The sequence below is a fragment of the Muntiacus reevesi genome, chromosome X, assembly GCF_963930625.1.
Source record: "Muntiacus reevesi chromosome X, mMunRee1.1, whole genome shotgun sequence".
Classification (NCBI taxonomy): domain Eukaryota; kingdom Metazoa; phylum Chordata; class Mammalia; order Artiodactyla; family Cervidae; genus Muntiacus; species Muntiacus reevesi.
The window spans coordinates 104,206,365-104,231,222 of NC_089271.1; the positions used below are offsets into that span (position 1 = coordinate 104,206,365).

At 48.1% G+C, this 24,858-nt stretch overlaps 2 pseudogenes; one reads left to right on the top strand and one right to left on the bottom strand.

Moving 5' to 3' along the window:
- Positions 1-11,146: 11,146 nt before the first annotated feature.
- Positions 11,147-11,922, bottom strand: LOC136154654 (melanoma-associated antigen 10-like; annotated as a pseudogene).
- Positions 11,923-22,677: 10,755 nt separating this feature from the next.
- On the top strand, positions 22,678-23,588 carry LOC136154655 (melanoma-associated antigen 8-like; annotated as a pseudogene).
- The last annotated feature ends 1,270 nt before the right edge of the window (positions 23,589-24,858 follow it).

Below are 24,858 nucleotides of genomic sequence, written 5' to 3' on the forward strand. Positions count from 1 at the left end.
ACCCGGCAGTCCTCCCCAAGGGGAGCCTCAGGCCTTTCCTGCTCAGGCTCACCCTGGGACCCCTCGAACTCAGTCCCTTCCCCCCGAACCCTGAGGTGCTGCGGTAGGGGAGGGGTGTTTCCTAGTCCTCCTCGGGGTCCTCCCTCACTGTCTGATGGAGCCCGGGCCCCTCCCTCTGCCCACCTGCAGCCTCCTGAACCCTCAACCCAGACCTTCAGCTGGTCCAAATGGAGAGGCTGCCCTCAGGGGGCGGCACCTGGAGCCACACGCCCAGGTCCAGGGTGACAGCAGAGGCAGAGAGGGGGACACTGGGTTCTGGGGTCCAGGGGCCAACTCACCCTCAGGGTCTCCACCTAATGTCCCCGAAGGTCCTGGGTGGCCCGTCTGCATTCAGACAGCCCAATCCTCACACTAGGACCCCAGCCTCTCTAAGACCCAGATGCAGAAGTTGGGACACACCACATTTACTTCTCTTACCTGGGGGTCTCCTAGGCCTGGCGGCAGGGGTGGATTTCACTGTGGTCGCCTCTGCTCTGGGGCCCGGGGTCCCCTAGGGCTTCCTTCAGCATCCTCACTTTCACTTTGGTCCCACATAACCCTCCCCTCTTCCCACCTGAGTGCCCACCCCTATCCCAGGCTCCCAGTCTCTCTGGGACCCAGATGAGAGGAAGTCAGCACAAGTTTCCACATGCTATCTCACCCCGTGGACTCCCACAGCTGAGGGCAGGGCCAGTTTCTCTGGGACACTCCACCCTCACCCATATTCTGGAGCCCAGGGTCTTCCCAGTGCACCCTCAGGGTCCTCACTTTCAGTCCCAGTAGTCCCTAGGTCTCTCATCTGCCCATCTGAGTCCCCACCCCACCCCATTGCACCAAGTCCCAATCTGGCTGAGACCTAATGGGAAAGTCAGGACACCCTGCCTCCCAGGACACAGGCCTCCCAGGCCTGACAGCAGGGGTGGACTTCTCTAGGATGCCCCACGTTCCTACTGCCCTACTTTTCTGGGCTCCAAGAGCCCTTCACCCTCTGCTCCTCATGTTGGCTCCCTTCAGGAACTGGGCTCCTCCCTCTGCCCCCTTGAATTTTCTGCCCTGAGACCCAGGCCCTCCCCCTCCAGTCCCCTGAGGTAGAACTGAGGGGGAACTCACCCTGACGAGCTCACTTGTCTGGGGTCTCCCAGGGAGGACACAGATCCTGTGAGGTCTTAGTGTATATACATAGTGCATTGTACTCTCTGCCCCATGCTTAATGGTTTAGACATCACATGTCCTTTTGCTTTGTCTATCCCTCATTTACTTTTTGTGAATATAGATGATTTTCCTTTTATCATTTGTCCTTCCTCCATGCTTATATGTGGTTAATTATTGTTTTCACTGTTCATTTGCTTTTTCCAATGAGATTTCCCTTTGTAATTTTCATATTTGTAATTGTGGCATGTTCTTTTCAACTTTGAGAAGTCCTGTTAAAATTTCTTGTAAAATTGGTTTCATGGTGCTGAACTCTTTTAGTTTGCTTTCCTGCAGAACTTTTGAACTCTCCCTCAAGTCTGAACAATAGACTTTCTGGGTAGAACATTCTTGAATGTAGGTTTTTTTTCCTTTCAGCATTTTAAAAGCCAGATGTCCTTCCCTGTGGCCTGCAGCGTGTCTGCTGAGAAGTCAGCTGATAGCCTAATTGAATTTCTCTTGTAGGTAACTTACTGCATTTCTCTTGCTACTTTAATATCCCCTCTTTATCTTTTATGTACATTTTAATTACAATGTGTGTTGATGTGGTCCTCTGGAGATTGATCCTGTTTGAAACTCTAGGTGCTTCCTGAAATTGGAGGTCTATTTCCTTTCCCAGGATAGGTAACTTTCCAGGTATTGCATCTTCCATTATATTATCTAACAATTTCTCTCTCTCTCTTCTCTTTCTGGGACCTGTATAATGCAAAGGTGAGAGTGTGTGATGTCGTTGTCTCAGAGGTGTCTTAAACTGTCCTCATTTTTAAAACTTCTTGTATCTATTCAGCTTGAGTAATTTCCACTATTCACTCTTCCTTTTCTGACCTGTTCCTCAGTATCACCTAATACACTCTTGATACTTATTAGTGTACCTTTAATTTCAGCTGTGGTATTCTTCAACTCTGTTTGGTTCTTTGTTTTGTTTTCTCAGTTTCATTAAACTTCTCACTTCAGTTCAATTCAGTCGTTCAGTCGTGTCTGAGTCTTTGCAACCCCATGGACTGCAGCACGCCAGGTTTCCCTGTCCATCACCAACACCTGGAACTTACTCCAACTCATGTCAATCAAGTCGGTGATGCCATCCCACCATCTTATCCTCTGTCGTCCCCTTCTCCTCCCACCTTCAGTCTTTCCCAGCACCAGGGTCTTTTCAAATGAGTCAGTTCTTCACATCAGGTGGTCAAAGTATTGGAGCTTCAGCTTCAGCATCAGTCCTTCCAATGAATATTCAGGACTGATTTCCTTTAAAATAGACTGGTTGGATCTCCTTTCAGTCCAAGAGACTCTCAAGAGTCTTCTCCAACACCACAGTTCAAAAGTATCAATTCTTCGGCACTCAGCTTTCTTTTTTTTTTTTTCTTGCCAGATTGAGTTTTTATTTTTATTTATTTTTTTTAAAATATTATTTCATTAGTTGGAGGCCAATCACTTTACAACATTTCAGTGGGTTTTGTCATACATTGACATGAATCAGCCATATAGTTACACGTATTCCCCATCCCGATCCCCCCTCCCACCTCCCTCCCCACCCGACTCCTCAGGGTCCTCCCAGTGCACCAGGCCCGAGCACCTGACTCATTTATAGTCCAACTCTCACATCCATACATGACTACTGGAAAAACCTTAGCTTTGACTAGACAGATCCTTGTTGGCAAAGTAATATCGCTGCTTTCTAGTATGCTGTCTAGGTTGATCATAGCTTTCACTCCAAGGAGCAAGTGTCTTTTGATTTCATGGCTGCAGTCATCAGCTGTAGTGATTTTGGAGCCCAAAAAAATAAAGTCTGTCACTGTTAACATTATTTCCCCATCTATTTGCCATGAAGTGATTGGACCAGATGCCATGATCTTAGTTTTCTGAATGTTGAGTTTTAAGCCAACTTTTTCACTCTCCTCTTTCACTTTCATCAGGAGGCTCTTTAGTTCTTCTTCGCTTTCTACCATAAGGGTGGTGTCATCTGCATATCTGAGGTTATTGATATTTCTCCCAGCAACCTTGATTCCAGCTTGTGCTTCATCTAGTCCAGTGTTTCTCATGATGTACTCTGCATATAAGTTAAATAAGCAGGGTGACAACATACAGCCTTGACATATTCCTTTCCCAGTTTGGAACCAGTCTGTTGTTCCATGTCCAGTTCTAACTGTTGCTTCTTGACCTGCATACAAATTTCTCAGGAGGCATTTCAGGTGGTCTGGTATTCCTATCTCTTGAAGAATTTTCCATGATTTGTTGTCATCCACACAGTCAAAGGCTATAGTGTAGTCAATAAAGCAGAAGTAGATGTTTTTCTGGAATTTTCCTAATTTTTCAATGATCCAATGGACTTTGGCAATTTGATCTCTGGTTCTCTGCCTTTTCTAAATCCAGCTTGAGCATCTGGAAGTTCACGGTTCACATACTGTTGGAGCCTGGCTTGGAAAATTTGGGGCATTCCTTTGATAGTGTGTGAAATGAGTGCAATTGTGTGGTGGTTTGAGCATTCTTTGGAATTGCCTTTCTTTGGGATTGATTGGAATGAAAACTGACTTTTTCCAGTCCTGTGGCCACTGTGGAGTTTTCCAAATTTGCTGGCATATTGAGTGCAGCACTTCAAAAGCATCATCTTTTAGGATTTGAAATAACTCAACTGGAATTCCATCACCTCCACTAGCTTTGTTCATAGTGACGCTTCTTAAGGCCCACTTGACTTTGCATTCCTGGATGTCTGGTTCTAGGTGAGTGATCACACCATTGTGGTTATCTAGGTCATGAAGATCTTTTTTGTATAGTTCTTCTGTGTATTCTGGCCACCTCTTCTTAATCTCTTCTGCTTCTGTTAGGTCCATACTGTTTCTGTCCTTTGTTGTGCCCATCTTTGCATGAAATGTTCCCTTGGTATCTATAATTTTCTTGAAGAAATCTCTAGTCTTTCCCATTCTACTGTTTTCCTCTATTTCTTGGCATTGATCACTGAGGAAGGATTTCTTCACTCTCCTTGCTATTCTTTGGAACTCTGCATTCAAATGGGTGTATCTTTTCTTTTCTCCTTTGCCTTTTGCTTCTTTTCTCAGCTATTTGTAAGGCCTCCTCAGACAACCATTTTGCCTTTTTGCATTTCTTTTTCTTGGGCGTGGTCTTGATCACTGCCTCCTAAATGTCACAAACTTCCATTCATAGTTCATTCGGCACTCTGTCTATCAGATCTAATCCCTTGAATCTATTTGTCACTTTACTGTATAATTGTAAGGGATTTGATTTAGGTCATACCTGAATGGTCTGGTGGTTTTGCCTACTTTCACTATGTGACTTCTCACTATATACATCTATTCTTCTCTCAAATTCTTTCAGCATCTTTATGATCATTACCTTGAACTCTTTATTTGGTAAATTATTTTCTCCATTTCACTTAGTTTTTCTCCTGGGGTTTTATCTCATTCCTTCAATTGGAACATATTCTGTCCCCTCATTTTTCCTAATTAGATATTTTTATTTCTATATCTTTGGCAGGTTGGTTTTATTTCTTGATCTTGGAGTAGTGGTCTTTGGAAGGAGACTACCTATGTATCCCAAAAATTCCCTGCCCTCTTAGTACCGGAAATATATGCTCTAGTGTTGCCCTCATGGGGACTGCTTGGTCCCCTCTGTTGAGGCAGGCTGACTGGTGTGGGCAGCCTGGTAGACATGGCTGACCCCTGGTCTGCTTGGTTGCCAGGCCTTGCCTTGTGCAGAGGCTGATGATCACCAGTAGGTGCGGTTGGGTCATGAGGTGTCTGACTTCTGAGACTTGGGTGGTCCCAGGTCTAGTGCCGGCCCACTGGTGGGTGGAGCAGTGTTCTGGGGTGGATGGTTACATGGCCAAGGGTTCCCAGATCTAGTGTTAGCCTGCTGTTGTGTGGAGCTCATTCCTGACACAGCTGGTTTCAGGGTCCAGGGTGCCCTGAATCAAGTCTCCTCCTTCTCCTCTGGAAATCCAGCTCCTATGGGGTCCCGGGTCTGCTGCTGGCCCACTAATGGTTGGGCTTTGACCTGACATGGCAGGCTGTAGGGATGCAGTGGACCTGGGATTGCTTCCTTCTCACTGTTGAGTGCAGTGAGGGTGCAACTGGAGTGCTGGTGGGTGGAGCTGTGGCCATGCTCACCTATCTGGTCTGAGTCTTCCCAGTACTGATGCCAACAAGCTGCCTGGTGGTGCTAAGACATCTTGCTAATAAGTGAGAGGGAGGATTTCAAAATGGCACTTGCAAGCACCCATGTCCTTTGATAGAGCGAGCGCCCTCAAGTGGCTGCCACCAGTAGCTCTGCCCCAGGGTGAGCTCCATTTCCTACTGCCTCTCCAGGAGCTCAGAGATGAGCAGGTGGGTCTCACGCAGGCTCTTTCAAATTACTGCATCCACACAGAGTCTTGGAGTGCATGAGATTTTCTGTATGTACTTGAAGAGCGGAGTCTCTAGCTGCTAAAGCTGTCTGGCTCTCTTAAGAGTAAGACCCACTTCCCTTCAAACCCAAATGTTTTGTGGGCATGTTGTCCCAGTTCATGACCTACAGGCTAGGTGCCCAGCGTGGGGCTCGGACCCCTCACTTCCTGGGAAGAACATCTGCAGTAGTGATTATCCTACCGTTTGTGCATTGCCCACCCAGGGTACGGCTCTATACCATGAGTTTGCCTAACTTACCCATCCTGATGTGGTTGTCTTTCTATACTATGTGTGTGTGTGTGTGTGTGTGTAAATATATAATTCTATACATGTTAATTTCCATATATATTTCTATATATAAAATTATATTATTTTCATCACAGACTACTGCTGAATCCTCAGTGTCATACTGTCCCTCAAGAAGACCATTGAGCTACTAATGGTAAGTTGATCACAATATCTCACTTCCATCCTTGAAGGAGGAGAGGTCTATCTTTGCTGAAATTGATAGGTCCACATTCTAGACGTGAGTTTCACTTTCCCATGTGCAGTGCCTTGTCTGGTGCCACTATTTGAGGGCTCACAGAATGCAGGACTGAGTGACACAGAATATTTCACAAAACCACTCAGGATCAAGAGAACCTCTAATAGGATGCCAGAGGCTCAGAGGGCAAGTGGCCATGAACTCCAAAGTCGCTATCTCAGCCCCCACCTTCCAGAAGCTGCTGGTCTTCTGGAGCAATGGAATGACTTCTACAAAGCGTACGGGATATGCACACTGGGATATGAGAGTCCATGATGCTGGGGTGTTACCCTTCAGGGACTGAACACACTCCACATCTGTCATCCTTAGTTCCCCCACGAGGTCAGATACATGGTCTTTGAACCAGAGGGTAGAGTGACCCCACTAATCACCACTCCCACTGACCCATGACTCCACTTACCATCACTCACAATGACCCGCAAGGAACTTGTACTTCCGGTCTCCCAAGAGTAGGGTCTATACTTCCACACCAGGGCTGTCCACATTAGCCACATCTAGCTATTTACATTTGACTTCACATTATGTTAAGGTGGAAGGCCAGACCCTGGGACACACTAAGCCCATTTGAGTTCACAATTCCCAGCCTCATGTGGCTACTGGTTACCCTCTTGCCAATGGTGACACACGACAGGCTGTTCCCAAAGCCAGAAGGTTCCCCCAGGAGACACGATAGCAGTCCTACTGATCTATGAGTCATGCATGGTTCCCATCTGGGCGCTTGGAATCCTCCTGCTAGGGACCAGCACACACAGAGAACTGTCCCCATCCTGGCAGGCAGAGCTGACCTTGATCCTAAGGAGTGTGTGGGTTACTGTGGCACAGGGGAAACAGTGAGGAAACATCTGTAACAGCCAGGTGATGCGTCTTGAGTTTCCTGCCCCATTTTATTGGTGAGTTGACAAGTCCAAGAGCAAGGGTCTGAGAAGAGCATCAGGCCCAGGGCTTCAGAACCCTGAGGGACAAAGTCTATATTACCTCACCAAGGAAGCCACTGGAAATCGCTGAGGTCCTTGCTGAGAGTATGGGGGATCTAGAACGGATCTCGGGCAAGAGAGAGTGACCATCAGTTGTGGTGCAGCAGCTGCTGCAACTGTGAGGGCCCAGCATTTGTCCTGTCTTTCTCTCTGAGCTTCTTTAGGAGGAGAGGAGACCAACCAGAATCCTCAAGGAGCTGTCCTCAAGGTGAGGTGAACTCTTCAGATGAAGGAAGTGTATGTCAGTGTTGGGAGAGGTAGATTATAGTGGATGCTGTGGTGCCACCCAGATCTCTTCTTTGTGACTAGCCCACTCATTTGCCCAGGGCCACCAGTGTTGGTGGATGAGGACCCAGAGCACAAGTCTTCTGTGGAATTGCCCTCCACTGAAGGGGCTGCCTCCCTGGGGGCAGCTTGTTGTGAGAGACTACTCACGGTACCAATGTGGGGAGGATACAGCAGCCTGACCCCCTCACCTTGATTAGGTTGATCTCTGCAGGGTCTTCCTTTTTGATGTCTGCTTTCTGAAAATTACTATGACCACCGTGCTCTGAAATGGCACCAGAAGTGAACAACAGAATGAAATGCAAGTTAGACACAGAGACTTAGCCTTTGGATGTTGAAGTCATGGGCAGGGGGGCATCCCTGTGCCCTGTCCAAAGTTCCAGGAGTTTGACCCCCATGTATTTGTGTTGGTTTCAATCACAAATCTATATCTCAAGACTTCTGTGCCCTGATGGTTATTTTGGCAAGTCAGACCCTCTTCTTGTCCCAGTGAATAAACAGAACAGAACTAGTAAGCATTTACCACTACTATTATGATAAAAATATTTATGCCTCACACAGTGAGGCAGAGGAGTATGAATGTTAGATGTTTTCAAATGGCCTCCTGTTTTCATTTCATGGGGCACAAAGAAGTGGGCTTCAGGCTGGATACTTAGAAATGTTAGTATTTTCTGTGACAAAGAATAGGTCGGCTACAGTTGAGGCACTTACAATCAGCCTCCTGTTTGCTCTCTGAAATGAATAAAACAATAGAGACAGCGTAAATAACCAGTGTTTGTCTCTTATAAATACCTAAAGGTAACAGTCATGGCAAGGACAGAGGGGTAAAACCCTGTGTGAGTAAAGGATAAAAGGATCTCCACTCCCCCATCTTTTGGGACAAGGGAGACATCCGACCTGTGAAGAAAGGCTCCTTGTGGGGCCAAAGTCAAGGGATAATACCAGACCATACTGAGTCTTGCTCCTCACAGAAACCTTCACTTTGAGGTCCATCTTGGCTGAGGGGTGTGTGTATGAACGCAGGGAAGTGTCCCAGGGTAGGTCAAGTGTGGAAAAAGAAACCAGATAATTGGTCTGAAGGAAGACAAAAATCCAGAAGGACTGCCTTATATAAATGACTTTACCGCCTCTTGACTGTGCTCCTGCTCACCAGGTGTGACATCCACACTCTTTTTCTCCAGGTGTGCATCTCTGCCTTGCTTCTGTCTCAACTAAACAAACCATTTCTTTATGTGATCTCCCACTTCTTGTGCTATGTTTCTAATAATAGACTTTGTAACTGCATTTACAGTTTCTGCCTCTGTGATAAATGCATTTTTCACTGGAAGCAATGATCCATGAAAAAATAGCTTTCAGCCTCTAGCCCTTGCTAGTCTGGTAGCTAGGATTCCTGGCTCTCATCCAAGCTACCCAGGTTCAATTCCTCTGCAGGGAATTCAGATCTCACTTCATATAACTGCTCACTGTTACCTCGCAAGATCAGTGCCACTGGGAGGAGCCCAGGTCCTCACCTTGGCCCTGAATGGGTGGCGCCTGGACAGAGCGTCCATTAGTCAGTCAGGAAGGAGCCTTTGCTGCTTCTTGGGAGTTCAGCCCCATAGATGTGGCACCACTTGCATCCAGAATATCTTTCCACCACATCCCAGATATCAGCACAAATGGGATGCTTTTCCCCCAAACAATGTGCTATTGTTATTTATATGAAAAGTTTTTTTTTTCTGTTTTTGTATTTAAATTGGTAAATTGATCTTGTATTTATTCCCAACTGTTGTAGGTTTACCTAGGATCCCATGTTCCCTGCATGCAGCTTCCAGGAAGCAGAGGGAGGAGTGATGTGGGCAAGGACCTGGAGCCTCTCCCCTGCCCTGCAGTGTATTCGGTGCTCAACAGGCAGCAGCAGGTAGGTATAGCTTGTGATGAACACAATTTCTGTCAGGTTTTGAGGAGTTTCTGGGAAAGCCAAACGTGCCTTGAATCTCCAACTATTTCTAGTCACCACGCTATCATCGACACTTTCAAATGCAAGATCTGATTTAGTTTCCAAGTCTCTTGGGAATGTCAGGGAAGGGTCCCCCTGCCTCCCTCCAGTGCTCTTTCTGCCCTTTCTTCTGCAGTGATGCCCGCCCACAGCCTCAGCAGGCTGAGGATGTGCCCCTGCCTCGGGATGTCAGGACAGTCTCCCCCCGGGAGTCCTGGCTGCCTCCACACGATGGAACTTGCCTGAGTACCTGCACAGGTGCCCTCAGGCTTCCCAACATCCATGAGCTTCATGAGCGGCAGGTATCAGACAAGTTGCAGTGAGAGGACAAGGACAATGGGAATTTTCTTTATAAAATCCAGTTAGGATATGCACAATGCAGCACTCTCCGCCTCCAAGGAGGGTTCTGATGTGTGTGAATTCAAGTTCAGTATAGATTTTGCCACTGTGGTTTCCATAACCCCTCCTCATCTGTGGCTTTAGGGCCTGACCACCTAGAAAAGTTGATCCATTAGTTTAAGGGCCCAGGCACCAGTTTCAAATAACACACTCCATTAAAATCCTATCAAAAGTTTGGGGGTACTTACCAAGACTTCTTCAAGTATATTCTCCAACACTGAATAAACTGTGTAGCAAACCAAAGTCCACTCACCCCTCCCCATTTTGAAAATTTTTGGTGTACTTAGATCAAGCAGCATAAACGGGTTTCTCACTGTTCCTGACCATAGTGCAACTTCCCTTCCTGCCTCAGGAAATTTATCTAGGACAGAAGAGGATCTTCTAATGTGTATGTCCCATTTCAGATTTTCTTCTCACTCATAAGACACTGTGTATAACTCTGGCTGCTGCCACCACCCTGGTTCATTACCATCACCTCTCGCAGAATGAACCCAGCTTCCCAAAGCCCCAAACCACCCTGACTCAGGCACCAACACTCAAGTGCTCCTCCTGGACCCTGCCCCAGGTTGCCCTCTTCTGTGGAACTAGGGGATGTCTCTCCACCTTCCTCATGTGACTGCAGCTCTTAGATCATCACTCTAGGTGTTGGGGAGTCCTGCTTCTCCTAGTGTCCCCACTGCTAACACAGGGCCTTCCACAGAGCACAGGCTCCATGAAGGTCTGTGGAATAAATGAGCCAGAGTGGGGCACTTATTAAGTCAGATCAGGCTTTTGGTACTTTCTTAAATAATAACTTGAAAAAATCCAACTGAACAGAGATAGTTTAGCTGTATACAATGACAGACAAGAAGTATAGAGGAACTCACCTCAAATACATTTTATTTCTTAATTCTTACTAAGTAATGTCATATTTCCAAAATAGTTATATTCCAATTCCATGTAATCTTGTTCAGGGTCACAAAATAAAATCAAAGTGTTCACAATCACTTTTATGAAACGGAAAAACTCTTGTTCTTGAACTGGGTAAGCACAAACACACTGTGATCAACGCTACTGACATAGTTAAGACACTGAAGCTCATTAAGTCTCCTATTAAAAGGAATAACATTTGAAAAATTCCTAAAGGAAACAGAAGTGAATCTCCATGTCACTGTAGAGAACAGGAAGCCAAAGATGCTACACATCAGTTTCCCCAACTAGCCCAGGCCATCACGACTGAGAAGGCTTAATGTTCCCTCTTCAAACACAGATCAGCCTCCCTTCCTGCCCCCCAAACAAGTTGCTGGACATGGGCCTGAAAGGAGCCAGGCTGCTGCTCTGGCTCAGGGCCCCCCTTCCTCCTCCATCACACCTTTGCACACCGGGGTGGGAAGAACCTGGGATCCCTTGCATTGACCCTGTGCAGATAGTCCTTGACTTGCTGGTTGCTGGTCTCCCCACAGGAACTCATAGCGAGCAGGGTGGCTGTAAGGCACCTGACAGTACTGCAGGTACCCTGCCCACACCCATACTTGGGTCAACAGTTCCTTGGTCTCCCTATAGACATAGTGCTCTATCCCAGCAAATACCCCTATCTTGCTGAGTGCTCCCTAGACCTTCGCCTCATGGACCCGGTCCCCTGCTAGGAGAATCAGGCTCAGGGCCGTCACCAGGAGGCCGGCCTTTGGCATGCTCTGCCCATCCCTCTGCATCTCATTGAGGGTGAAGCCCAGGGTAGGGACCATGACATAGATGTGCTCTCTGTGGTCCACCTCTTTCATATCCAGGCAAAAGACCAGCTACAGACACTGCATGGCTTTATGGAAGACCACCAGGAAGTGAGCCTGGTTATCCCTGAGGACCGTACTCAGCATTTCAGCCTGGAAAATCGACTCCTTGGTGCCATACGTAAGAAGCAGGAACTCCAGTAGTTCAGACATCATCACATTCAGAGCCTGCTTGAGCAAGGTCTCTGCATCCATGGCAGCAGAGGAAGATGAGACTGGAGGGGAAGAGGGCAGAGGGGTTGAGGCATCCCTCACCTTAGCTCCCAGAAGCAGTGCCTCCTCTGGGCCCTGGGGCTGTATTTGGCCTGAAGGTGTCCTCGGGACTGCAAAGCTCATTCACTGGGACCACGTGCATGATGACTGGGGTCTTGTGCCCAGTGAGGGTGTGACAGTGGAAACCACTGACCTGGGAAAGAGAGAGAGTGTGAATGGTCTCAGTTGTGAAATGGGCCATGGGTGGCGATTGTCCCATCCACCATGTTGAAACCCCGTCATTTTCACAAGGTCCCCAGACTCTCTGAGACTCAGATGTCAGGAAATCTTGCACATGGTTGTCCCTCCTGGGGACTCAGTTCTCCCTCAGGTACCTCACCTTGCCTCCAGTCCGGACCTGGGATTCTCGCCTCTCCAAAACTGAAGCCCCGCCCATTGTACCAGGGTCCCAGTCTCTCCAAGTCCTGGATATCAGGAAGTCAGACCATGCCTGTATCGCTCATTCTACCCCACTGTTGCCCTGGGCTGAAAACAGAGATGGGCGACTCTGAGGTCTCCTCTGATTGCAGTCCATGGTACCCTAGTCCTCCCTCAGGGTCCTCAATTTGACACACCACAGGATCAGGGAATCGGCCCACCTGAGTCCCCACCTCATATGCAAAGTCCCCAGTCTGAGACCAGGATGTCAGGAAGCCCTCCCCCTGTTTCAGGACCCCAAGCTGAGATCCGGATATCAGGAAGTGAGACCACATATGTTGGGCTCATCCTACCCCTGGGCCACCAAGGAGCGACAGCAGCAAAAGGCTTCTCTGAGGTCTCCGATTGGGTTCCATGGTCCTTTCAGTCCTCCCTCAAGATCCTCAGCTTGACTCCCTGCCTGAGCTGGGATTCTTCCCTCTACCCATCTTAGGCCACTCGCCCATACCAAAGCCCCAGTCTCACTGATACTCAGATGTCTAGAAATACGGCATGTATTCATCTCACCCAAGTCCTCTCAGTTCAGTTGAGTTCAGTGCAGTAGCTCAGTCGTGTCCTACTCTTTGCAACCCCATGAACCGCAGCATGCCAGGCCTCCCTGTCTACCACCAACTCCCAGAGTCCACACAAACCCATGTCCATCGAGTCGGTGATGCCATCCAACCATCTCATCTTCTATCAGCCCCTTCTCGTCCTGCCCTCAATCTTTCCCAGCATCAGGGTCTTTTCCAGTGAGTCAGCTCTTTGCATCAGGTGGTCAAAGTACTGGAGTTTCAGCTTCAGCATCAGTCTTTCCAATGAACACCTTTAGGATGGACTGTTTGGATCTTCTTGCAGTCCAAGGAACTCTCAAGAGTCTTCTCCAACATCACAGTTCAAAAGCATCAATCCTTCAGCGCTCAGCTTTCTTTATAGTCCAACTCTCACATCCATTCATGACCACTGGAAAAACCATAGCCTTGACTAGACGGACCTTTGTTGGCAAAGTAATGTCTCTGCTTTTTAATATGCTGTCTAGATTGGTCATAACTTTCCTTCCAAGGAGTAAGTGTCTTTTAATTTCATTGCTGCAATCACCATCTGCAGTGATTTTGGAGCCCAGAAAAATAAAGTCAGCCACTATTTCCACTGTTTCCCCATCTATTTACCATGAAGTGATGGGATCAGATGCCATGATCTTAGTTTTCTAAATGTTGAGCTTAAAGCCAACTTTTTCACTCTCTTCTTTCACTTTCATCAAGAGGCTCTTTATTTCTTCTTCACTTTCTGCTATAAGGGTGGTATCATCTGCATATCTGAGGTTATTGATATTTCTCCCAGCAATCTTGATTCCAGCTTGTGCTTCCTCCAGCCCAGTGTTTCTCATGATGTACTCTGCATATAAGTTAAATAAGTAGGGTGACAATATACAGCTTTGACATACTCCGTTTCCTATTTGGAACCAGTCTGCTATTCCATGTCCAGTTATAACTGTTGCTTCCTGACCTGCATACAGGTTTCTCAGGAGGCAGGTCAGGTGGCCTGGTATGCCCATCCCTTTCAGAATTTTCCACAGTTTATTGTGATCCACACAGTCAAAGGTTTTGGCACAGTCAATAAAGCAGAAATAGATGTTTTTCTGGAACTATCTTGCTTTTTTGATGATCCAGCAGATGTTGGCAATTTGATCTCTGGTTCATCTGCCTTTTCTAAAACCAGCTTGAACATCTGGAAGTTCATGGTTCACGCCCACTCAATAATGGGGTCCAGAGTCCCCACAGTCCTCCCTCAGGGTCCTCACCCAGACTCTTTTAGAACCTAAGATCCTCCCCTTCAGCCTCTGAGGCCCCTCCCCTTATATCAAGTCTCCAGTGTCTTGCGACCCTGTGCTCATGCTGCCACCAGGGTCTCTCTGGGCTAAAATTAGTGACAATCTGTATGTCCTGGGATCCCAGCACCCCGCTCAGAGGTCTACCTTGACTCCTAGCATAGCTGGGCTCCTTCACTCTGCTGACCTGAACCTGAGCTCCATGACCCAGGCCCTCACTTCTCCCCTCCCAGAGGGATCAGTGATGTCACATATGACATCATATCCAATGAATATTCAGGGTTGATTTCCTTTAGGATTGACTGATTTGATCTCCGTGCTGTCCAAGGGACTCTCAAGAGTCTTCTCCAACACCACAGTTCGAAAGCATCAATTCGTCAGTGCTCAGCCATAAGAGTTGATCCTGTAGGAGTGCTGTCCATTTCACTGTTTAATCCTCATTCATATTGATGAATACATTTGACATGTCTATGTGGTGTGTGTCAGATATGTATGTATAATATGTGCTTAGATTATATGTTTTCCTCATAGCTCAGTTGGTAAAGAATCCAAATGCAATGCAGGAGACCCGGTTCAATTCCTGGGATGGGAAGATCTGCTGGAGAAGGGATAGGCTACCCACCCCAATATTCTTGGGCTTCCCTTGTGGCTCAACTGGTAAAGAATCCTCCTGCCATGTGGGAGACCTGGGTTTGATCCCTGGGTTGGGAAGATGCCCTGGAGAAGGGAAAGGCTACCCACTCCAGTAATCTGGCCTGGAGAATTCCATGGACTCTATAGTCCATGGGTTCACAAAGAGTCAGACCCGACTGAGCGACTTAAAAAAAAAAAGATTGTGTGCTTATATACTCACACATGGACAAACCACAATGTCTGTACTAAACATGTATATGTGGGTGTACATTTGGATTTTTAGCTATATATTAATTTTTGGACTACACTGCTGCTGCTCAATTGCTTCAGTCATGTCCAACTTTTTGCAGCCCTATGGACTGTAGAACACCAGCTCCTCTGTCCATGGGATTTTCTAGGCAAGAATACTGGAGTGGTTTGCTGTTTTCTTCTCCAGGGCATCTTCTTGACCCAGGGATTGAACTCGAGTCTCTTGCATCTCCTGCATTGCAAGCAGATTCTTTTACCACTGTGCCACCATATATATACTTAATTTGTTAAAGCGTATCTGCTGTTACTGTTTGGATCTATCTCATACTCCAGTCCTATTTAGTCTGTTCTTTGTATCTGTTGAGATAGTACTTTTTAAAGAAAGGTCAGTCCTTTGCTAGCTGTTGTGTCAGGTGGATATTTGCACAGACTCAGGAATCAGTTTAGTTCAGTTCAGTCACTCATTCATGTCTGACTCTTTGTGACCCCATGGACTGCAGCATGCCAGGCCTCCCTGTCCATCACCAACTCTGGAAGCTTACTCGAGCTAATGTCAATCGAGTCAATGATGCCATCCAACCATCTCATCCTCTATCGTCCCCTTCTCTTCCCACCTTCAATCTTTCCCAGCACTGGGGTCTTTTCCAATGGGTCAGTTCTTTGCATCAGGTGGCCAAAGTATTGGAGTTTCAGCTTCAGCATCAGTCCTTCCAATGAATATTCAGAACTGATTTCCTTTAGGATTGACCAGTTGGATCTCCTTGCAGTCCAAGGGACTCTCAAGAGTCATCTCCAACACCACAGTTCAAAAACATCAATTCTTCGGCACTCAGCTTTCTTTATAGTCCAACTCTCGCATCCATACATGACTTTTGGAAAAATCATAGCTTTGATTAGATGGACCTTTGTTGGCAAAGTGATGTCTCTGCTTTCAGTTGCCTCAATTAATCTACCTTTACAGCTGTCCAAGTGTTACCCCAGGGTATTTATACCTATGGTCTGGGGCCACCTCAGTTTAGTGCAATGAAATTGGTCCAAAGTTTATTTATTTATTTATTTATTTTTTTTTTTAATTTTTTTATTTTTCAGTGGGTTTTGTTATACATTGATGTGAATCAGCCACAGAGTTACACGAATTCCCCATCCCAAAGTTTAAAATCTTGTCTCCTTACCCATCCCACCCTCTGCACCTATGCAGCCCAGAGCTCCTCCCTAACTTCCTCTCTGCTCCCCACCCCATCCCCCAAACCCAAGAACCAGCTCCGCACAATCTTCACTGTTCCTCAGGGCTTTCTCCTGCTATGTTGTTTAGATATTGTTTATAACTATGTTTTTAAAAAGACTTTTAAAATATAATTTTATTTATTTATTTATTTTTGGCTGTTCTGGGTCTTCGTTGCTGCACGGGCTTTACTCTAGTTGTGGAGAGCAGGGGTTACTCTCTAGTTGCGGTGCAAAGGCTTCTCACTGCTGTGGCTTCTCTTGTTGTGGAGCAGGGGCTCTAGGCACTTGGGCTTCAGTAGCTGCAGCTCATGGGCTCTAGTGAAAGTCGCTCAGTCTTGTCTGACTCTTTGCAACCCCATCGGTTATACAGTCCATGGAATTCTTCAGGCCAAAATACAGTAGTGGGTAGTCAATCCATTTTCCCATGGGCTCTAGGGCAATAGTTGCAGCACACCAGCTTAGTAGCTCCACAGCATGTGAAATCTTCCCGGATCAGGGATAATACCCATATCTCCTGCATTGGTAGGTGGATTCTTTACCACTGAGCCACCAGGAAAACCCAAGACTTTTTTATTTTTATTTTTTACAGCACTTTTCCATGAACACAAAAATAGAGACATGGTATGGTGATTTTCCATTTATTTCCTGGCTCCAAACAAACATACCCTTGTCTGTTATTAAGAACCACACCAGACTGGTACATTCATTATAACTGAGGAATTTACACTGATATGTCATAATCACCTAGAGGTTATAGTTTGCACTAGGATTCCCTCTTGGCATTGTATATTCTATTAGTTTGGACAATTGTAAATGAAATTGCACTTTATAGATGTACCAAAGTTTATCCTTCCACTTACTCGAAGATGTCTGGTTTGCATCTATGTTTTGACAATAATAAGTAAAGTCGCTAAAAACATTCATGTGTAAGTTTTTGTGTGGACATAAGTTCTCAAGTCTTTTGGGTAAAGACCCATATGGTTGCTGGACCATACAGTAAGAGGATGTTTAGTTTTATAAGAAACTGCCAAGCTATCTTCCAACATGCCTGTGCCATTTTGTATTCTTACCAACAATGAATGGGAGTTCTCAATGGTACAAATACTCAACAGAGTGTGGTGTTGTCCCAGGAGCAGAGTTTGGCCATTCTAATAGGTGTATAGATATTCTGTGTGTGTGCCTGGGTGTGTGACATCATCAAGTAACTTCTCAGGTTGACTGATCACTAGGGATGAAGCTGGGAAAGGCACAGCCAGCCTAAAGCATTTTAGAGTCCTACCCGAACCATCAGGAGGCAACTTTGGGCACATTATGTGAGCAGGTTCATGTTCTCTGGACATACTTCCTATTCTGACTACTTTCCAGAAGGAAAAGCTGAAAACAAAACTAAAAATATTAGAGAAAACAGCACGTTAGGATCAGAAATGGGTAACTCAGAGTGTTACACACCTTGAAAGATTTTGTGAGAGGAAGAATGGTTTCAAATAATGGGGTGTAGAGGAGACCCTCCAGTTCCAGGCTGTGCAGGGGAGATTTGGAATGAGGTTCCACACCCAAGGAAACATGCACTTGGGAGAAGAGGTGGTAGGTCCAAGGCAGAAACTTTCCCTAGACATTCAATGGGTCCCCCGGGAAGACCCTCTTTTTCAGAGCCTTGCGGAGGGGATTTGGATCAGGATAGTCCACCTGGAGGTCTTTATGCTCCTCCTCCTGGCCATTTCCCACAGCCCAGAGCATTTGCCCTGCCCTGGGCCAGGACTGTGACCATCACCCTTGCTCGGTCTAGACAAGTTATGCCATATTTACCATTCCCCATAAAAGATTTTCAGGGAGAAAAGAAAAACTGGATCAAGCAATGTACACGAGGTTCTGAAGATATGTACTGGTTCGGAACCCTCACAGTGTTGGGGAAGGTACATCTCTGACCCTCAGGAACAATAGCTACATCCACTGACCAAGCTTTTTACAGACAGGTCACATCAAATGGGAACTCACACCAATGCTTTCACCTTGTGCTGTTATGAGGCCCGTTTTACAGCTGGAGAAATCCAGACTTTGAGTGTTCATGATTTCATTGGGTAGCAGGATACGTATTCAAACCGAGCTTCCTGTGGGTGCAAAGCCTCTTCCCCCTAGGGGCCTGAATTGTCTCCCTGACAGTCAAGGGGTATCCAGCTGTCCTCCCACCTGATGCCTCAGGTCACATAATGGAGAAAACACAGGGAAGCCAGGCATCATTGCCCATGAGAGACTGACACAGGATTTTGCCCACATGGCCTCCTTAGTAAGAGGGTAACAGGCAGGAAGGCCAGAGGTCTCCAAACGGAGGAAATAGGCTGCAAGTGTCAGACATTTTTATCTCTCTTAAGCGGCAGGAGGAAACAAACTAGTGATATTTTTTCCTTCTCTATACAAATTTAAAAGGAGGTTTCACTTAAAATACTGTGTTGCCATAATGACACCTGGTTTCACCTGAAGTTAACTATTCTCAAACCTTGAGTTAACCAATGCATTTTTCTGGGAAATGTTTGTCTTAAGCTATGTTAATGTACTATGCATTTACCCCAGACTCTGTCTATAAATCAGTTCTGTCTAATGGTTCAGAACCTACTTGACAAACCATTATGTTATACTCAGATATTGTTCCCCTAATCTATGTAAATGAAACTATTTGTATGGTAATCTGCCCTTCTACAAGATTCAAGTCAATTGTTTTATGGCCCGGGATGAATTGCCTGGTGCCAAGATTATCCCAAAATACACCTTATGGATGAGGGGCCTGGTGCCATTCTGAGTTTTAAGACATTCCTTTCTTTCATTAACAGACTGCTGGTGACTATATAACATCCAGCTGAAGACTAACAGGAGGGTACTCTTTCTGCCTCGTTCTGATGCCTATGTCAGAAGCTTTCTCTATCTTCTTTATACTTTAATAAAACTTTATTACACAAAAGCTCTGAGTGATCAAGCCTCATCTCTGGCCCCAGATTGAACTCTTCTCCTCCGGAGGCCAAGAATCCCGGTGTCTTTTCGTGGGTCAGCAACAACCTTTCACTAGCCCCATCAAGACACCATCCCTACTGAAGTGGACACAAGAGCCATAGAGGAGGGACAGGGTGTAGGACTGAGTGTGTGAGGATGGAGAAGGTTCCTGAATGTAGGGGTCAGAGGCACAGCCAGCTAAAGATGGCTCTTACGTTCAGACTACAACCCTGCTCTCTCATTCCACTGCCCCCTCTCCTCCCCTATATCCCAGCTCCTGGGGATTCCAAGCTCTCCTGCAGGCTCACTGCCCCAGGTGGACTGGATCTCAGGCAGAGGGAAGCCTGTCCTTTAAAGCACAGTGATCAGGGGGCTGGTGGACTCTTACAGCATCCACAGTGGGGTGAGTATCTGTGCCTTTCAGGGCTGTGTGGCCACACATACATCTGTGTACTGGAACATACAGAACATGCTTCATACATATACCTGGTATCTCCATATATAAGTATATAAGAACATGTAATCTCCAGACATTATACATGTATATTGGACACACACCACACTGACATGTGAAATGTATTCCTCTCTGTGAATGAGAATTAAACAGTTAAAATCATGGCACTCCAGTTGGTAATATTATCTAATCATCAAAGCAAGGGTTCCCCTAACTCACCTGCTGCTGTTTACTCTCTTCAGCTGAAACATCCTTCCTACAAAATATTTCCGAAGTCTGGTGACCAGTGAGGGGGGTCCCATGAGAAGATGTGTGGTTCCATGTGCTCCCCCACAGTCATGGGTGCCACGGCCCCCCATCAAGCATCTGTGTTGGGACTACAACCTTCTCTAAAATGTCAAGGAGGCCCCCTCCAGTGAGGACAAGGGGGTCCAGTTACTCCAGAACAGAGGGTCCCATAGACTACAACTTCAACTCTAGTGGGAATCCTGGGGACCCAGGGCCAGCCTGTCAGACCTAGCCCCCTGCCTGGCTTCCTCAGTGAACTCCTGGAGTCAGAGGCTTGTCTCATGTGGACAGAGGGAGGGGCCCACATCCTGCAGAAACTCCAAGTGAGGACCAGAGGAGACTGAGGGTTCCCAGGGGATGCATGTGTGGTCCTCCTGACAGCCCTGGGGGACCACGAGGCATGGCGTCCAGATGTGACATCACTGATCCCACTGGGAGGTGGGGAAGTGAGGGCCTGGGTCATAGACCTTGGGTTCAGGTCAGCAGAGTGAAGGAGCCAGCTGTGCTAGGAGTCAAGGTAGAACCCTGAGAGGGCCTCTGGTGCCCCAGGACATACAGGTCATCACTGCTTTTAGCCCTGGGAAATCCTGGCAGGGTTGTGGGAATGAGCCACCCAACCTTGGTTTCCCTCTCAGTTGTCCTGGCTCAAGAGGGCCTGGGTCTCTAAGGGATACAAAATCAGGTGGGCAGAGGGTGGCAGTGCCCAGACTAGCTGAGAGTCTTGGCAAAGAGCATAGGGAAGGCTGAATGACTCCCAGGACATCATCTCATCCCATGGCATCCTAAGCCATGAAGAAGTCCTTGACTTGGAGCCCTGATGTAATGTCCATAGCCTCCTCCTGGGGCCTCAGTGCAGTGAGGCCCTTGGTGTGAGGGTCTGGTCTCTGCTGAGGACTTTGGCATCCCAGGATCTGCCAAGGCTCAGGATGAGAACCCAGAGGGAGAACACAGGTGACCCCAGAGTTCCACTCTTCTACTGCCAGCTCTGGGCATCCCTGGCGGTGGGATGGAGATGAGCACTTCACAGGGTGTTCTGACTTCCCTATCAGGGTCTCAGACAGATTGGGGACCTAGGATAAGGGATGGGATCTCACGTGGGCAGAGAGGAGTGTCCAGGTCCTCCAAGAAGTCAAAGGGAGTACACTGACGGAGAACTCAGGGGACCCTGTACCCCAGTCTGAGGCGACCCCACAGATCCCCACCCCTATCTTCGGCCCTGGGAGGTCTCGGTGTGGAATTTGTGCTCTAGGCCTGTCCTCACTTTGTGACATCCAGGTCTCAGAAAGACTGTGGACCTGGTTAGAGGGACGGGGCCAGGTTTGGGGCGAGGAGAGAATGCCAGGTCCTGCCTGGAGACAAGGTAAGGTCCTGAGGGAGGACTGAGGGGGCCCCAAGGGAAAACTGATGGGACCCCAGAGAGCCCCACCCCTGTCATCTGCCTTGGGAGACCCTGCGGTGAGAAGAGCATACTAGGCCTGTCCTGACTTCCTGACATCCGGGTCTCAGAGAGACTGGGGCCCTGGTGTGAGGAGCCGGGCCTCAAACTGGGAGAGGACGGAGCCCAGGTTCTAATGGGAGTCAAGGTGAGGACCCTGAGATAGGTCTGAGGGAAGCCAGACCCCAGAACACAGGGGACCCTGGTAATCCTGAGGCAGGACGACTTCGTGCAGCATTTCCTGACATCCGGGTCTCAGAGAGACTAGGGACCTCGTAAGAATGGTGGGGCCTTAAAATGGCAAACAGGAGAATCCCTGGCCCTGCCTGGAGTCCAGGATCCATGTGAGGAAGGACTGAGGCTGTTAGACCCCAAGGCAGGGAGGGATCCTGGCCTTAGTGGTGGGTGTTGCAGGTCCCAGAGTGGGTTGAGCAGTTTATTGATCTCTGGCTTAGGGGCCTCTGGAGGTGAGGTGTTAGAGCAGAGGGTGGAGGCTTCAGATCCACAGAGGATGGACTCCCAAGACCCTGAAGAAGGATTGAGTAGACCTCCCACCTCTGTGGTCAGTGTTAGGAGGCCAGGCAGGATGTGAGGAGGTGAGCACCGAGCATCTCCCCAGCCTAGGACCCGCAGGAGGCCCTGGGCAGGTGACGCCACACATGGGGGCCCTCAGTGCTTTCTGTTCAGACTCAGGTCTTGTTCTGAGTTTCCCTACAGGCCCCCAAAGGGGAGGGACCAGGCCATGCCAGGGGAACAGTGGGCAATACAAGGAAGCCCCGAGGCCCAGAAAGCTCAAGTCTGTGCCATAGACTACTCCCTAGGTGCCCCCTCCATTTCTGATACAGGAGCTCCAGAAACCAGGAGGTGAGGGTGGAGGTCTGAGGCCCATGTTCACAGGTCAGAGAGCAGAGGAGGTCCAGGTAATGCCAAGAGTCAAGGTGAGGAGGGTGCCCTGAGTTCTCCCCATCCCAGCACAGAGGGGAGCCCACAAGGCCCTAATCCTCCCAGCATGTCAGACCCAGAACCTCACACTGTGCTGACTGTAACCTGCGGAGCCACCTCACATCCTCCTTTGGGTAGCCAGGGATCAGGCAGATCTGGAGGAGTTCCTCTACGAGACCTGAGAGCACCCCTCAAGAGGGGACCTGTCAGTGGCCTGAGTCAGACAGCCCTGGGTGGGTTTCTCAGCCGAGGCTGCTCACAACCCCCTCTCCTGCATACCTGGGGTCCCCATCTGTCCCTCTGCCTCACTTCTGCCTGCTGTTCGACCCCGGTCATCCTGCCTGGGATGCATGAGCCCCGCCAGCCTGAGAGAGTCTTTCACAATCCAAGAGAGGATGAGGGTCTGATGGAGGCACAGTTCATTTGGGATGAGGAGGAGGAGGAGGAGGAGCAGATGAAGGAAGGAGATGCAGCCTCCTCCTCCTCCTCTCTCCCAGTCTGGGGCACCCTGGAGGAGGTGGCTGCTGTTGCAACAGCCAGTCTCCCTCAGAGCCCTCTGGGTGTCTGCCCCTCTCCCACTGCCATGGCTGCCATTCTTGGGAGCCAATCTGAAGACCATGGCCTCAGCAAGCAAGATGAAGTGCCAAACACCTCGTGTGACCGGGAAGATGCCAGGTCCTCCCTCCGAGATGCACTACAGGTGAAGAAGAAAGAGTTGGTTTGATTCCTGCTCAGCAAGTATCTTGCCAAGGAGTCAATCACAAAGGCAGAAGTACTGAATAGTGTCCTCAAAGATTACCAGGACCACTTCCTGGTTGTCCTCGGTCAAGCCTCAGAGTACCTGCAGCTGATCTTTGGTTTGGAGGTGAAGGAGGTGGACTCCAGTGGGCCCACCTATATCCTGGTCCCCACTCTGGGCCTCACCCTCAATGAGATGCTGAGGGATGGGCAAGGGTTTCCTAAGGCCGGCCTCCTGGTGGTGATCCTGTGCCTGATCGCTGTGGAAGACAGCCATGCCCCTTGAGGAGGAGATCTGGGGAGCACTCATCAGGATGGGGGTGTCCTGGGAGGGAGCACTACATCTATGGGGAGCCCAGGGAGTTGCTGACCCAGGTGTGGGTGCAGGAGGGCTACCTGTAGTACCAGCCGGTGCCTGACAGCGACCTTGCTTGCTATGAGTTCTTGTGGGTTCCCTGGGCCTGTGCAGAGACCAACAAGTGTAAGCTCTGGAGTATCTGGACAGAGTCAGTTGAAGGGGTCCCAGCTCCTTCCACCCCCTCTGCAGAAGCTGCGAGGGAGGAGGAAAGGGGACTCTGAGACAGAGCAGCAGCCAGGGTCCTTCCAGGCCCACATGCAGCAGCTTGTCCTGGGGGACAGGAAGGGAGGCTGATCCTTCCCTCTGTGATTGAAGAGGGAGCAGTTAGCCTTCTCAGCAGTGAGAGCCCGGGCCTGTTGGGGGAACCCAGTGTGTAGCATCTTTGTGTTCCTGTTCTCTACAATGACATGGAGACTCATCTCTCTTTTTTTTTAGGAATTTTTCAAATGTTATTCCTTTTTATAGAAGATGATGCATCCCAGCTTTTTTTTTTTTTTATTAGTTGGAGGCTAATTACTTCACAACCTTTCAGTGGGTTTTGTCATACATTGATATGAATCAGCCATAGAGTTACACATATTCCCCATCCCGATCCCCCCTCCCACCTCCCTCTCCACCCGATTCCTCTGGGTCTTCCTAGTGCACCAGGCCCGAGCACTTGTCTCATGCATCCCACCTGGCATCCCAGTTTTTAACTATGTCGGTGACATTGATCACCATGTGTTTGTACTTAGCCAGTTCAGGAACAAGAGTTTTTCTCTTTTGTAAAAGAGATTGGAAATGCTTCTATTCTATTTCATGGTCCTGCACAAGATAACATGGAATTAGAATTAGAACAATTTTGGAAATGTGAATTTATTTAGCAGTGACATAGTTGGTGGAAGAATTAGAAAATAAAAAGTGATAGTAGTGAATTCTTGCTTCTTACACTTGTTGTGTGTCATTTTGTACAGCTAAGGGATCTCGGTTTATTTGGATTTGCCCGGGTTATCAAAGGAAGTGGCAAGTAATCTGAGTCAAGCAGCCCCCTGCTCACTGGCTTATTTAATCTGAAAACTTATGGAGCCTCTGCTCCATGAAAGGCCCTGTGTTAGCAGTGGGGACACTGGGAGAAGCAGGGCAGCCCCACACCTAGAGTGATGATCTAGGAGCCACAGTCATATGAGGTGCATTGTGGGAGTGAGGGGAAATGGGACATTGCTGTGAGGTGTCCCTTTGGATCTTGGATAAACACCAGAGAGATCTCTTTCTAGGTCAGGATGGAAGGGGTCCTGGCTCTTGTCGCATTGCTGCTGACCACAGGGTTGGAGTAGGTGTTTTCTACCCTGTATCTGCTAGGAATCCTGCAGAACTCTGGTCCCACTCCCTTGAAGTGATGCCTAGAAATCCATGGACTGACCCTCTCTTTCCTGGTCCTGGGGACCCAGAACTCAAGGTGTTAACTAGCTTTTAATATTCTTGATTGTCATTGGATTGTAATCAGACTCAACA